The sequence below is a fragment of the Aethalodelphis obliquidens genome, unplaced genomic scaffold, assembly GCF_003676395.1.
Source record: "Aethalodelphis obliquidens isolate GAN/ISIS:26980383/991018 unplaced genomic scaffold, ASM367639v1 scaffold3, whole genome shotgun sequence".
Lineage (NCBI taxonomy): Eukaryota > Metazoa > Chordata > Mammalia > Artiodactyla > Delphinidae > Aethalodelphis > Aethalodelphis obliquidens.
The window spans coordinates 60,316,371-60,329,399 of record NW_020837947.1 but is presented as its reverse complement, the minus strand read 5'-3'; the positions used below and the strand labels follow the sequence as shown (position 1 = coordinate 60,329,399).

Here is a 13,029-nt window from a genome sequence, read left to right as displayed (position 1 = left end):
ATGTACCACAGTGTTCACTGCAGCACTATTTACAATAGTCAGGACATAGAACCAACCTAAATGTCCATCAACAGATGAATGGATAAAGATGTGGCACATATATACAATGGAATATTACTCAGCCATAAAAAGAAACGAAATTGAGTTATTTTGTAGTGAGGTGGATGGACCTAGAGTCTGTCATACAGAGTGAAGTAAGTCAGAAAAAGAGAACCAAATACCATATGCTAACACATATATATGGAATTAAAAAAAAAAAAAGGTTCTGAAGAACCTAGGGGCAGGACAGGAATAAAGACACAGATGTAGATAGAGAATGGACTTGAGAACATGGGGAGGGGGAAGGGTAAGCTGGGACGAAGTGAGAGAGTGGCACTGACATATATACACTACCAAATGTAAAACAGATAGCTAGTGGGAAGCAGCTGCATAGCCCAGGGAGATCAGCTCAGTGCTTTGTGACCACCTAGAGGCGTGGGTTAGGGAGGGTGGGAGGAAGACACGAGGGAGGGGATATGGGGATGTATGTATACATATAGCTGATTCACTTTGTTACACAGCAGAAAGTAACACAACACTGTAAAGCAATTATACTCCAATAAAATTGTTTTTTAAAAATGCATATACTAAAAAAAAAAGACAAAATGCATTTTGATTGTATATCATGATAAAAATAAGCAAAATATATTAATATATTTTTTTTGCAACTACATATAGCTCTCCATCCCTGCAGAGAGAAAAAAAGAAGTATACATTATTTGTGAAATCAATGTCTCCCCTTCTGAGAAGTAAAATGTGGACTTAAAAATGTGTACAAATATTTTTCCCATCCTCTGATAGAAGAGGAACATAGACAATGTGTCTTTCAAGGAAAGGAGGCAGTCTTCTTGGCTCTGAAATATTTTTGTTTATTCACATGCTAGTCTCCTGAAGAAAAACCCTTTCTCTGACTAGTCAAGCTAAAACTAAACTAGTCAAGCTAAAATTCCCACAGGTTTTCTCTTGTGTTTCTTGTTATTCAATGTAAAGAAGAAAAAAAGCACTTTATCAAACTGTTTTCCTACTAAACTTGTCTTTACTCACCTAAAATGCAGCCTTAAACTTTATTATATAGACTTACAGGTTAGATAATTCCTTGAAGGCATGAAACATAGTACAGAATATATAGTTGTTTAAATAGTGTCTAGTAAAGGTAAATGAACTTAAAGTGAGTGTTCTATATTTCTCTCCTTCCCTCTTTCCCACTGAAGTCAAACTCCTGTGATTCATACCTTATAAATGCTCAGGCTAAGTTTTGGTGTTGAAGAAAACAGATCAGAGTTAGAGAGAGAGAGAGAAAAGAGGAAGCACTATTCCATCACATATTTCATTATATTGCAGCCATTATTCACAGCCACTTTAAAAATATTTAACTGATTTGGAAAATCATTCACAGTATATTAAGTATAATAGATATACCATATGCAATGTGATCTTGGTTTTCTAATTAAATATATTTAACTATAGCTGTGTAAACATTTGCATGAAAACATTTACATAAACATTCCCTTGTATAGCTATATGTATGCATAATATCTGGGTGACGTTTTGAGTTCTGTCTCTTGGATTGCAAGTCATTTTAAACTATTTTTTTCATTCTTATTTCAGACTTTCTGCAAGAAGCATGTATAATTCAATAAACTGATATCTTTAAATAAATATCATTTTATAGTGATATAAAGAAATGATAGAAGGGGACCAGACTGAGACAGATGTCAGTTGTTTTATGACTGATGACAGTAATCCAAGTGAGAAATGTGAGGACCAGAAATGCAGGGATAATGACAAATTTGAGAGATATTTAACAAAGTAAAACCAACAGAAGTTGGGGTTGGGGATGAATGATGGGGATAGTGGAGAATAAATGAGAAAAGTGAGGAGTCCAAGGTATGATGGGTTGGATGATTGTGCCATGCCCTGAGACAGGAAATACAGTGGACTCTCTGTACAGTGGGGAGTCGGGAGGAGATGGTGTTTTGGGGGCTGCTGAGTTTGAGATGCCTGGGGACCTCTAGACAAAGACAGCTAGTAGACAACAGGATACAGGTCTGGCACCTCAGAGTGATACCAGTTGAGTATACAGGTTTAGGAGTCATATCATTAATTTTTTCATAAGGAACCCCACGGAGAGCGTAGAGAGAAGCATTCTGAACTGAGGATGAAGCTCTAGGGAAGGGTGAGGTGAATAAAGGGAGAGGAGGCTGACGATGCTAAGCCCAAGGAGAAAATCAGGAGAGTGTGACTTAGTGAAACCAAGGGAAGAGAATTTCAAAAAGAAATGGACATGGCAGAGATGAGAAATTTCAGGTAAGATTAAAGACTATTCTTTGGGGTGTTAAGATCTTTATTGAGCTTAATGAAGCTTTTCTTTGGTGGAGTAGTTTGAGAAGGGAGCAGGAGGTCATAGGTTGGATAAGTGAATGTAGATTACCCTCTCAGGAAGCACAGGTCTAATAAAGAGGGTAATAGTTCCATAGCTAGATGGGGACATAGGCGATTTTATACCTCCTCGACTCTACTTCCTCACCTATAAAAGGAGAAAAATAATGCCTGTCTAGCCATGGTGTCATGAGGATTAAAATCTATTACTAATAATATTTTATGTTAGATTGACTGTTTTATAATAGATTGATTCAGTGAAAGGACAGAAGAACAATTTGCTGCTAATCACTATGTTTTCATTTTCATCATATCTTCATCAAAGTCGGGTGAATAACAACGCACAGAGTTGATTGGCTTTATATTTCCCTAGTTCAAGTTTTTTGATTGTATGTAACTGAGTTTGTCCTCAGAAAATATTAACATATCATTCCTTTGGCACTTAGAACAAGGACAGTTCAAGTTTGGTCTGAGCATAAATGGAGTTAAGGCGGAACATTTCCTCCCTCACCCACCTTTACAAACTGAAGAAATGGCCTCAGATGGAGAGTTTAAGAGCAAATGTCACTTGCTTTATGGATCAGTTTGACCCACTGAGAATTCCTGTTGTGGATTAGTTCAATATTCAAACATTTCTTTAGATCCAACTCATGAAATATCTAGCCACTTTTCAAGTTCTGACTTAAGATTTCAAAAGACTATCTGAGTCTGTGCTTAAATGAAGTCATACAGCTGTGGACGTGACATAACAATTGTTGCCAGCTCATAGGGAAATAGGCAACAGCAGGGAATGCCAGGTCCACGGTACTGGTGCAGGAAGCAGGCAACTACTATGAGTTATCCTAGTCAAATCCAAGGCTCAAAGTTAGCAAATTTCCCAGGAAGGCAATGATAGAAGCCACAAACCACTGTTCATCTCTCAAGCTACCAAAAACGCTACAGGTGAGAACATGGGGCCACATCTCTTTCCAGATATTTCAAAAGAAAAGCTCTATAGTTCAGCCATTTCTAACCTATAAGAAGGGTTCTGATAGTCACTGAAATAACAAAACAAAAAACAGGAAATACATCATCCTTTATAGAAATTTTTTTCATTTAAATATGCCCTCAATTTAGCCTAGGCAGTGGGAATTTCCTGAGTGTATGTGTCTGTATGTGCACTTTATATTTTAAACTTTCTGGAGATTATCCAGACATTTCAGATACTAATTCTGGCAGGATTTCCCTTTAAAGATGTCCTGCAGAGAATTTGTTACTCATAATTTTAAGTAAAAATTGACAAGGAGTGCTTTTTCAGCCCAGTAGGAGTCAGCGATGTACATGTCACAAGACTTGGAGGAAACTCACACACCCTCCTGTTGTCTTCCACAAAGTTTAAAAAGCTGCAACTGGGAGGGACCCTCAGATAGTTTTGGTGGCCCATTCTGTTCCTCTTGGAGTTGACATATGAATGTGTTGGAGGGGAAAGTAAATCATCATATATTCTCCTTTCATATTGTTTAAATCCCTGGAAGAAGCAGCTTTAAGAAGAAGTAAGTTTTGTTTTCTTTAATGTTTTGTGTTTTTAATGTGGTTTTTATTGGCTTCTTTAATTTTTTTTTTAAGTACAAGAGATTCTTATAAACTTTCTAGTGACTGCTTAAAAGAAACTTTGTAGTGATTTGTTTTTACTTAGCAAGTAAGTATATATCTAGAAGTTTCTTAGAAACTTTTTAAACATTTGAGCCAACAGTTATCAAATTTTATATGCTGAGCTTTTCAGATTTCTCATTTCCATGCCATGTGTATTAAGGCAACATTGTAGCCAGATAACTTTTGAGTTGCCTCCTTAGTTCTGAAAATTGTCTTTATAATTGGAGATATAACTTCATTGTATTCATAAAAAAGGAATGACTCCATACTGGAGTTTTATTTGGCTTAATTTATTTGGATGACTGACTTTATCACTAAGGATATTTTATGGCTGGATTTACATATCCAGAGCACAATTTAAAGTTATTTACAGATTTTAAGTGAGTCAGTGAGATTCCTATTAAAAAAAAACAAAACAAATCTGCCTATTTTTCATAAGCAGGCATAAAGACAATTCCTAATCTTAGGCTTTCTAAGATTGAATTAAAATGTCTGTGTTTCTGACCCACACAGATATGTAATACACTGAATGAATCTAAAGCATTGCTTCTTGAAACTGGGATAGCGTTACATAAGCAAAAGTATGCTTCCCATATGTGTTTATGCTTTTTCCCTCACTATTTTAATCAGACCCTTTTTGGTGTCTGTCATGCATTCGAAAACCAAATGTAACTCCTCAGTTTGTCAATTTTTGTTTTGCAAATGTAGGAACTAACAACAATCATTAATAAAATGTGTAATTCTTATTAAAAAAATGTAAGAAATTCCTCAAGCCATTTTAGCCCTCATTTCACATTCACAATACTATCGTGTATAAATTCCAGCATGTTTATTAGTAACGTATATGGATTAAAATTTAACACAAATATTGCAAATATATGTATCACACAAGGTATTTCTTAACATATTTATGATATGTGCCTAAAGCCATAATCCAAATTGCTTGGTGGGGAAGGTAAACTCTGATGTCTGTTTTCGATACTTGTTCTATTTACTCCCATGTGTTATCATTAGTTGCCAATCCTGGGGCTGTTCTACCTAAACAAGAGCAGCAGATTTGTGCTTTAATGTAACATCACCTCAGGGACAAGTCTACCTCTTATTTTTACTATACTTGCCAACAACATTCTGAGTAAAGCTGGATTAATCTGGGTTCCTTAGGCAAGCCTGGTAACTTTCTACTATAATATTGAAAATAAAATTTTATCTAGAACATGTTGGAGAAGCTTTTATTTGTTTTTTCACATTTTCAATCTAGGAAACATGATGTCTTTAGAATTGAAAACCAAATACTTGGGTTCACATGGAAAGTTCTGAATCAGATGCCAACTAAACAACCATACATTTCCATGTTCTTGTAATTACCTTTTTCCTCTCTCATTGTCATCATTTTTCTTGGTTACCTTATGGTACCCTGGAAGGAGCTGTGAAAAGGAGGGGAAGGAGGAGGTAGAAGACTCCTTCCTGCCATAACGCCTTGAGTCCCTCCAAAATGATCAGCTTGAGCATTATCTATCTCCACGTTAGACCACTTTGGGATCACAGATTCCCTTAAGAATCTGATAGAATCAATGGACCCTCTTCCCATTAAAAAAAAAAAAAAAAAAGCCCATTGTAAATGGATTTTTCCTTGACATTTCTGGAGTTGATAGACTCTTGAAACCTGTCCTTGAGTATTCTTGAGGGGTCCTGATTATGAACCACTATCCTCCATGAAATCACAGACTTCAGCTCCAGACAAACCCTGGGGTTGGTGGGTTTACCAAATCTTTAAAAGGCTTACGGTGGAAGTATGTCTAAACTGTCTCTCTCAACTGTCCTCACCTGAGGACAGGTAAGGTTAAGGTAAGGATTTTAGCTGAAGATGACATTTAAGGGTTAATTTTCAAAGCAGATACATAGTTAATTCGTAGCCATACTTGTTCTGGGCAATGTGTCCACTGAAATAAAAGTAGAAGGTTCAAGTATCAGAACAGTTCCTTTCGTGGAGAGTAAGGCTTAGAATGGAAGGGTGATAGGATTAAGCCTCTAGAGACCCCAGAATATGGAAGAGGTGACTGCAGTGGGACCTTCCTGTTTCTCTGGCCATTCTCCCCAATCCCCATACCGGCCTATTGGTAGATTGGAACATGAAAGGGACGATCTAAACTAGTGCCCGTTATCTCATACCCTCTGCTTCAGGGATCACAATCTTCATTCTTTCCTTCTTTATTGGCTCCTCCTATCAACATTTAAACATGTTCAAATTCCCCATCTTGAAAAGCTTCCCTTCATTACTGAGCTCCTCCACTTACCTCACTCTTCGGCTTCATAGCTCAATCTCGTGAAAGTATTGTCTACACCTTGTGAAGAGTCTCCACTTTCTTAGCTCCCACTTCTCAATCAACTGCAGTCTGGCTTTGGTCCTTATCAGTTTCCCCTGCCTCTCACTGAGGTGACTGATCACTAGTGTATTGCTAAATCCAGCAGACATTTCTCATTATCGTCTTAGTATCTCAGAAGCATTTTACCTTATTCTCCACTTTCTCCATCTGGAAACACTCTTTACACAGGGATTCCATGGTATCCAACTCCTGGTTTTCCTCCCGCCTCTACGACCACTATTCTCAATCTGTTTCACAGATTCCCCTTCCTCTTCCCTACACGTCCTAGATTCCCTTTCTCTTTCTGAGCTAAATGTCACTGCTTCAATTACAATCTATTCTACATGACTGAGTCCAAAATCTTTATGTCCAGCTAAGATATCTTTTCTGAGCTACAAACCTGTATGCCCAATTATCTGCTGAATACAGGACTGCCCAGAGCAGGCTTGGACCCCAGTGAATACAATGCGGGAAGGGAAGGGGCCTGAAGGGCAAGCCAGGTAAACTTTTTGACACAGAATTTCAAAATGTTCAAGTAATGTATGTGGTTTCCCTGCCCTCTCTCTTTGGACCTGGCTGAACAGCTCTACTTGGCTTTCCCACAGTCCTCTCAAATCTCATTTTAATCTAAAAGTAAATTCATCATTCCCCTCTCCTACTTTCCACCCTACTTCCCCCAAGTGTTCTCATACAGAAAATGACATCAAGATACAAGCCAGAAACTGGAGGTGAACTAACTCCACCTCTCCCTCAACTTGTATACACAAAGAATCTCCAAATTCTGTCCATGCTACCTCATACATTCACCAGCTTCTCTCCTTTGTCACTGCCATCTTCTTTTACTTGGTGAACAGTGGCCCTTTCATGGGTCTCCGTGCCTCCAGAATTGCCCGCTTCTGCTGCATTCTCCACACTGAAACTACTGGTCTAAAACCAGATTTGATTTTGTCAATCTCTTACTTCAAACCTTTTCCTGACTTTCCACTGGCCTTAGGATAATGTCCAGATTCCTTTCCAAAGTAAAGAGAAGCAGTAGTGTTTAGTGGGTCATAGCAGATGTCCCCAAACTTTAAAGTGCTCAGGAACCACCTCTGGGTCTTTGTTAAAATGTAGATTCTGGTTGTGTAGGTCTGGGTTAGTGCCTGAGTTTTTGCATTTCTAACAAGCGCCCAGGTGATGCTGATAATACTGGTTCATGGACCACACTTTTCATGCCAGATTGGCTGGAGCTCAAGTCTCAGCTGTATTACTCACTAGATCTGGGAACTTAGAGGAGTCAGCCTCTGTGTCTGTCATTTTCCTTGTATATGAAATGGAGATCATGATGGTATAACTTCTTCTTAGGTTTCTTAGGTTTGAAATGAGGAATCAATGTGTTATATTAAAATTACAACAGTGTCTGGCATAGAAAAAGTGTTAAGTGCAAGTTGTTATTATTACTAGTTAAGACCCTGAATAATTTAGCCTCTACATTCTTCTCCCAAACAGTTTTTACTAAGGCACTGATGTGCGCACAAAGGTGCACATCCTCGCCCTCTCTCTCTCTCCTGCTCAGTCATACCAAATGACCTTCAGCAGATTAAGAACTGAGCAAATGCCTCTCTTCTGCCAGGTCTCCATGGGCAACAACTAGTTGCTCAAGCCAGAAACTAGAGATGAACTCCACCTCTCCCTCAATTTATATACCCAAAGAAGAGCTCTCTGCATACAGACCTAACTCACCCTAGTCACCCTCAAGTGCTCCCTTCTCTGGAAAGAACTTAGAGACCAGCCTCCACCCGAATCTGTTTGGTGCCACTTCTGCATATCCTCATCCTACCAATGTGCCCTCTTGGGCTCACGTTGTAAACTCATTTATTTATCTGTATCTCCTACAGGACCGTATGCTCTTTTAGAGAAGGGACTGTGGCAATTACCGCTGAATTTCTAGCATCCCACACACTGTTGCAGGCTTCAGATGATCAGTAAGAATCAATGCATTTTACATACACATTTCTAAAGCCCCATAAAATGAGACATGGAGTCAGGGAACAGAAAGATTTAAGATCTGGTTGGAGTAAAGGGAAATATTGGATATAATAGAATGAGCTTCTCTCCAACTGCTGCCTCTGGGTTGGATTGTTAACCCACTGGAAAGGAAAAAAATTTTTTAATTCATTAAATAAATATGCAAGGCTAGAAAGTCAGTGCAAGAATGACAGAGAAGAGAGTCCAAGCTTTGAAGTCTGGTCCATGTTGAGTCTTCTGTGAACTCGGGCACATCAGTTTGCCTCACTACTTTAAAGATGGAATAAAAACACCCATTTTGTAGAATTCTGTTTTAGAGTAATGCTATCAGTAGTCATTTTTGCTTTTATCTCTTCTCAAATTCTGCTCATACAATTCTGTTGCTACTGGACCTTAAACCCATCTTACTTGATTGTTGGCAAAGCTTTGAGATTTTCCTTTGCTTATTCATTTTGCCAGAGCAGTATCATCAATGGACCCTGAGTTTTATTTTTCAGTAGATCATTTTGATGTATCAGATTCTCCCCTCTTTAAGAATACGCTTTGGGTTTTATTTTCAATTTAATTTTAATGATAGTACACGCTGAAGATGGTGGGGAAATGGGCTTCTGGGGTTCTTGTCTTCCAGCTTGATTCTGTCCTTTTTAATGATCCTTTATATTTAATGATCCTTACTGTTCATAAGACCATTTAAGTAAAATATCATAATCATGTAATTCCTAATACTTTTAAAAAGACTATTAATAGTTGTCCTGGTCAAGGTATCAAACTGTTTATCATTTTTTTTTACAGGGCCAAAAAGTCATACATACAGGTAATTCATTCATTCATGTATTCACTCATTCATTCACCAAGTAGATCAAGTCAGTATAGTATCTACAGAAACATTGGTCAAGCTGTTCAATTTTGCTTATATCATGAATCCTTGCACTGTGCTGACGACAATTTCATGGGTGAACAAGGAGATGCCTATCATAAAGTTTGACCAAAGGCTTCTCAGTATAGAAAAATGCTTTGATGTTACGTAAAATTTTTTCTTCCCATAAAATTCAGCACTTCTTTTAACAGATTCATGGGTATAATTTGCATGCAGGAAAAAAAAAAAAAAGCATCTGACACCAAGCTGTGTTTAAGGGTATGGTCTTCAGGTGGCCAAGAAGAGAAGAGTGGGCAAATATATATTCATAGCAATGTGTAGTTGAGTTTTTAAAGCTGACATGTAAAAGTATCTCATTTTGTAAGTGACCTTTTGCCTATCCAGGTACGGATAAAATGCCACCCTCCAGGTGTTGTCCCTCAAGCAGGTCTAGCAATGCTCTCTGCCTGGTCCACACTCCCAGTGGGCTGCTTCCCCACATCCACAACTGTGTGGATGCCCCACTGCTCTTCCCCACCTTTTCTTAGAGACTAGCTTTTATTCCATCTTCAAGCTACAGCTCTAGAAGTGTTACCTGACATTTTCTAGAAAGTTCCTGAAATTTCCAGGGCACCCTGTGCCTACGTCCAAGCATTTCCAGCTGCCCTCTCTTCTTTCTCCCCCCACTCCCTCTCATCCACAATGTTTAGTGAGTGCCCAGCACATGCTGATAATATGCTAGACACCAGTTAGTTTGGGGGTAATATAGCATTTGTCCCGCCTGAAGCTTACTGTTGAGCAGGAAAGACGATTAACTAGGGCTACAGTGCACAGTGTGTGCTGAAGTATGGAGAGCCAGGGCCCTGATCTGGTAAGACTGATGGGGTAGAGTAATTATTTGTGAGTCTGTCTCCCATGCCAGAGTGGAGGCTTTTCACAGGGAGAGACCTGGTTTACCTTCACTGCCAAGCACTGTTTTGGCACTCAAGAGCTCTTTGTGAAACCTACAGAAGTAACGTTCACTGTGTTCAGAGAGCTGTTTGATATTGTTGGGTTTAAAACTGATAGAACCAGGCCAAGGCAGATGCCAGATTTTGAAAGGTCTGAAATGCTAAAGAGCTTGGACCAGGAATAGGTCACTGAAAGTAGTGTGATTTAAAGACAGTCATTTAAAGACTCTGGGTCAGCATCTATTTATAAAATGGGAGGGGAGTGGCTGTTTGGCTCTAAACAGCCAAAAAAGAAGCTTGTTAAAATTCACTTTGGGTATTTCCTTTTAAGTATTTACAAAAATTAATTTGGCAGGTATATTCCATTTTTCCTAATTTTTCTAGAAAGAAATACTAGCTCTATAAATATCCTCTTTGGAATTTAGTTTCTATCCCTGTAAAATGAGGAGCTAAAACTGATCTATCTTTTTTAGTCCTTATGTTCTATAGTCAAGAACAAGTGATTCAAAGGGAAATAAGTTTAGCCTTTTGATTTGTTAGGATTTCATTTAATTTTTAAAATAGGCCATTTGGTACAAAATTCAAAGGGTACAAAAGGCTATATACAAGTGGAAAGTAAATCTCACTACCTTCCCTGTCTCTTCATCACTGTTTTTGTGGTTTCTTCAAGAGTGACTAGGTATTTTTAAGTTAAATGTCGGTTAATGAGAAGGTAAGTTTGGTTTTGATCAGTACCAAATGTTACACCACTATTAGGGTAACAAATTATATATAGTCTTAAAATTTTCTGTCTACCATTACTTTAATTCCTATATATTCTCAGCAAGGTTTATTTTTGCATAACTCATAATTGTTTTTAAGGTATTTTGATATGTATTATCTACTTTGCTCTAAAGCACCATCTATGGGTATGATTTACAACATTCTACCTTATAAGGCAGAATATAAATGTCATGTTTTCTGCCACATACGTATTTAGATGCTGTCAAAATGCCAAATGGGATGCTGATAATGGAGCAGTTTTATAAACTGTTACTAGGACCTGTCCCCACAAAAATCATGAAAATGATCAACTGAGAGTTAAGAATTTGGAGAATGATTGGAAATTGTATGCATATGACAAGGGGCACTTATGCCTTATGGCCAGCCCTCAGAGGCAGGCTGCTGGGATTGCCACCCCCATCCCTGGGCAGTGAAGGGCTAGGGAGAGCTCCTACTACAGGCTCATAGGAGTCTAAAGGCTGCAGTGACTACTATTGTTGAAAACAGAATAAAAAGTTCCAAAGAGACATCTACACCACACCTGTATCCACTTATTAAACTGCCGGTAGACTTGAAAGACATAAGACATTTGTTATCCTCAAGTTCAGAGGAAAAGAGTGAGTATCTGGTGCCGTGTCCCTATACATCAAGAGAAGAATGTTTACCTAGCATGCTTAGTCACTAGGGAATCATAATGATGCCTCCCAACAGAAAATTCAAAACTGGAGGTGCCTCAGCTTATTTTCTTGGTCTTTAGCCATCACCACTTTCAATAAAGTAGGAATCCTTTAAAAATTACCGTAAGTTTTATCTGCAACATTTTAAAAGATCACCCAGTAAGTGTGGGGGCACTTCCAGGCTCCATCTGGAGTAGAGAAATGAGTAAGATACGGTGCTCTCAGTGAGCTTATATTATGGGCATAAGGAATACAACAACCCCCCTTCCAAAATTTATAATACAAGTTAGAATATAAGAATTATCTAAGAGAAACACAAAGGGCCTTCACTGAACATACCATAATACAACTCATAAATGTAACTCATATACTTTATATATACCTTATAATACAAGCTCATATACCCTAAAATTCAAAAATGTCTGCAGCTTTAGAACTTTTTGACAGACTCTGTTTCGGAAGGCCCAGAAATGAGCTCTTCTTTCATCATTGTGTTTTATGAAGTTGAAGAAGGTCATAAACCAACATAATCTATAATACGCATTAATGCCAGGATACATGAAAGCCAATATATTATATAGCCAGACTTGTCTCATTCTCAGGAGAGAATTAAGTGATTGATTATGAAATCTTATTTCGTGCTCTTAGTTCAACGACTGAACATTCTTCCCAATTCGTTTAACTGGAGTTGTCATTTTTAAGCCATTTTTCGATTTAGAAAACGACTTTATAGGCTCTATTAGATAAAGAATACATCTATCATTTTATATTGGCCACCTTCCAAATAAAGCACGCTCTTCATTTCATTGGACAGTTTCTAACACTATCTTTCATCAGAATAGAAATGGTTTATTTCTCATATTTAAAAACATTTACCGGAAAGAAAATCATGGAAAGTATGTTTTGCTTGGTTCTTCTATGTTCTAAGGAGCACGTACTTTTAGGTTTTCAAGATGACATGGGTTTAAGATGCATCGACACCTGTGGGGATTGGAGCACTTGTCTCAGCTCCTCTAAATTCCTGGGTCCATGGTTATTACCCTAATCTGCTCTCAGGCACTGTGTAAATTGAATATGTTTGCCATCTTCTTAAGGTGAATTAATTAAAGACAGAGTTTTCCCATCACTAATTTTGGAAGGAAATTAGAGTTTATTTTAAAATACCCAGGAAGGGACTTCCCTGGTGGCACAGTGGTTGGGAGTCTGCCTGCCAATGCAGGGGACACGGGTTCAATCCCTGGTCTGGGAGGATCCCACATGCCATGGAGCAACTAAGCCCGTGTGCCACAACTACTGAGCCTGTGCTCTAGAGCCTGCAAGCCACAACTACTGAGCCCACATGCTGCAACTACTGAAGCCCACGC

At 38.3% G+C, this 13,029-nt stretch overlaps 1 protein-coding gene across 3 annotated transcripts in view; it reads left to right on the top strand.

Moving 5' to 3' along the window:
- Positions 1–1,645: 1,645 nt before the first annotated feature.
- FHL5 (four and a half LIM domains 5) overlaps positions 1,646–13,029 on the top strand; it is a 36,307-nt gene continuing 24,923 nt past the window's right edge. The window contains exons 1-2 of one of the 3 annotated variants that reach the window (XM_027079933.1): positions 3,744–3,950; positions 11,496–11,503. The gene's annotated coding sequence lies outside the window, so the exon portion shown is untranslated. Of the gene's footprint in view, positions 3,361–3,651; positions 3,951–11,495; positions 11,504–13,029 lie in introns of those variants that run through there. The other 2 variants (XM_027079940.1, XM_027079927.1) reach the window with 2 other exon arrangements.